Consider the following 3,165-nt stretch of genomic DNA (forward strand, 5'->3'; position numbering starts at 1 on the left):
TTTGTTGTTGCCATTCTTTGGACTAAAAATTTGGTTTTTTGCGTTCCTTTACTTTTCCTGTTATTCTCTTTTAGTGAGCGCATTTTGCTTACGCTCTGGCATTTTGACACTTTTCAGATTTTAGTCCAAAAAGATAAGGAATGAACCTAATATGGCGACGAAAAAGTGACAATGGAACTACCTTCTTTTTTGTATCATGATCCCAACGTCGATGGTCGCAGTTATAGTGCTTGCGAAGAGGTATTGAGAAGACTTTGACTACATGTTGCGGGGTAGCTGCTGACTCTATGACCCACCCGTATATTTCTAGGCAATGCAGAAATTGGAGTAATTAATTTTACCGCCAATGCTGTAGACGCTTGGACCCGTCGCCATGAATAGCTAAGAATGTCCATGTGGTTGTTGCAATAGCATACATATTGCCCAATAAGTTTTTGGGGAATGATGCTGAGGTGAATGTCCATCGTGGCATCCAATATGTTTGGACCAAAATAAATCTGGTATCATCGTTCTGTAAAAGGCCGAGTTCTTGAGAATTTCGAGGAATTGACTGCCCGCGTTACCGCGCACACTTTTCCGGACGTAGCGATATTTGTGGGTAATGTGCCGTTTTTTCGACGCCGTTTCGTTTTAGGCCACCTATCGCTGCAGAGGCGACTGTGAAGGCCGCATCTATTGTAAAATTAACCAGACTACTGGCCCAAATACCATAAGGGTATGTAAGTGGAATTTATCTTTGAAGTATCAAGTACGATGAATTGCAGAGCGTCTACATCTTAGAAGATTCAACCATTGTGGATGTCGCGGTAACGACAGGAGTCGTCTGCACTAATACCCATATGGTATGGTCCCGTAGCCTGCTATGACTCATTAGCAGTCCTGTTATAAATCTTAAGTTTGTCTTTTGGCGGATAACTAGCTTCCTGGATCTCTTGGGGTTGTAACTGACCCTGATGGTATGAGGTCCCATGGTCCTTTCTGTCGGGTAGCTGCTGCTAGTCTGTCAGCCCATTCGTTGTCTTGTATGCTGAAAGCTATCACAACTTCTCGACACCCATAATACCCTGGCCCGAAATTCTCTAGACAAAGCCCTGAATCCGTATAGAGCCTAGATATATTTCCATAACTGAGATTTTCTTGACAGTGCAAAAATAGATGCTGGCATGAAAATCCCCTCTACAGATAATTTATTTCTCACCCAATAGAATCTGGACAAGCCGTAGCACACAAAAGTCATTCAGAGATAATCACTTCGAGCGCTGAACGGTTTTTCTCAACAACGGTTATCTCCATTAGTGCCTAGACGGGCACTACCACGCAATATCTTGACTTGGGTAATCAATTCAGGTGATAGGTAGATTTTCTCCAGTACGTTTTCGTTGTCAGCACCAGGACAGTAACTGTCATGCGACAGCCTTAAAAGGGTAACAGAATAAAGGTATACAGAATAGGTTGTCCTAAAACGAGATTATCTTCTTACAGCCTGGACTGGCTTTAAAATACTAATTTTCTTTTGAGATAATCACTTTTGGTGTTGGAAAAATTTCATTTAAAGAGATACTTTTTAGCAGTGCCTGTATCCAATAAAATCCTACCTAGAGTAACCAAGTTTGTAGCTGGGAAGTTTTTTCTGACAACTGTTTTCTTGATATCGCCATGACAAGCTCTGGCCAGTGACAGCCATACAATAATAAACCATCTCAGGACTCAGGGTATTTTGTGCAAACCTAAATTATCTCTAGAATTACAGAAGCGGCCCAGGTTAACATTTTATATTAGGGACTGTATGGGAATTCTGATTAATAATTGGACAGCTCATTAGACGAAAGTTGTTTAGACTCTAGAATCACTGGACAGTGGCTGTTTAGAGCGAGCTTTTTGTCTAGTGCCTCGATAGTAACGCTAGATAGAAGAAAGCAAATCTGACCAAAGTCTGCCCAAAATCGAGATTTGCTTCTGGCCGACACACGTCGCCTCAGGTCAATAGTCAGTTTCTTAAATAAACTTCATGACTGTGGTCGGTAGTTTTAATGACCAAATCAAGACAACTTCTGGATGGAATCAAAGTGATAGTAACGATACAGAGCTTAGCGCTGAAATCTCCTCCAGACAAAATACCGGAGAGGTTGGTTAGGAGTTTTAGGGGATTAAAGTCTCCCACTAATTGGGTGCAACAGCACCTATCCATCTCCGGTAACCTTGCGGTCCCCAGTAAGAGGTAGCTCTTAGCAAAATGGCGCTCAGCTTTGTCATCTTTGACAGATGAGTTGCATAATTTATCGATGTAGTTAAAATCACAAAAATCCTTGAGTAAGTTATGTCGAGAATCTAAAATGGTGTGTTATTAGTAATTTTATGACACCATTGCATTTCACAGCAATCGCAAGGTGTTAATGAGCAAAAGTGGCGAATAGTTAAGGAAATGCAAATGGCAAAACGATAATTTCCTTGATTGTGCTGCGTGTTTAAAAGGAGGGGCAAGCGGTAATAAGTGCAATAAAAATCGCGCGTATACATCGACATACATTTGTACAAATTTACGGTAAACAAGTTGTTATATTAAATGAAGCAAATGTGGAGCAATAATATTTTGGAAGTCAGTTAGTACGCGCAATTCTATATGCAATGGGTACCTGTGTATAAGAAGCGCGTAACACTAACTATATATGTACATACATGTATGTATGTGTATGNCCCTGGCCCGAAATTCTCTAGACAAAGCCCTGAATCCGTATAGAGCCTAGCTATATTTCCATAACTGAGATTTTCTTGACAGTGCAAAAATAGATGCTGGCACACATTAGTTTGTATTTACTTATGTAAGTGCTTTAATGCAATTACTATTCGAGCGAAATGAGCTGCATTCATTTCAGCCTCTAATACCAAAGTGGGTGCGTCTGACTTAGTAATTTGAAACCGCCTTGCAATTGAATGACAGTACCTACATATGTATGTCGTAAATGTACATTAGGGTGGCGCTTAAAAATATCCAAAAACAAATAAGTTTAAAGGTTTGAAAAAATGTTTTCTTTTTTGAAATCGCAAAAATTCGACGAAGATTTTACTTTTACCGGCTATAACTTAGTGTGTTTACGAATTCATATGCGTAAGTTTCAATAACATCTCAAAAATTTCAAATTTCAAGTCAAAATTTTGTAAAATTTG

Source organism: Rhagoletis zephyria, unplaced genomic scaffold (assembly GCF_001687245.7).
Source record: "Rhagoletis zephyria isolate East Lansing unplaced genomic scaffold, Rhagoletis_zephyria_1.1 Rzeph_scaffold_00778, whole genome shotgun sequence".
Lineage (NCBI taxonomy): Eukaryota > Metazoa > Arthropoda > Insecta > Diptera > Tephritidae > Rhagoletis > Rhagoletis zephyria.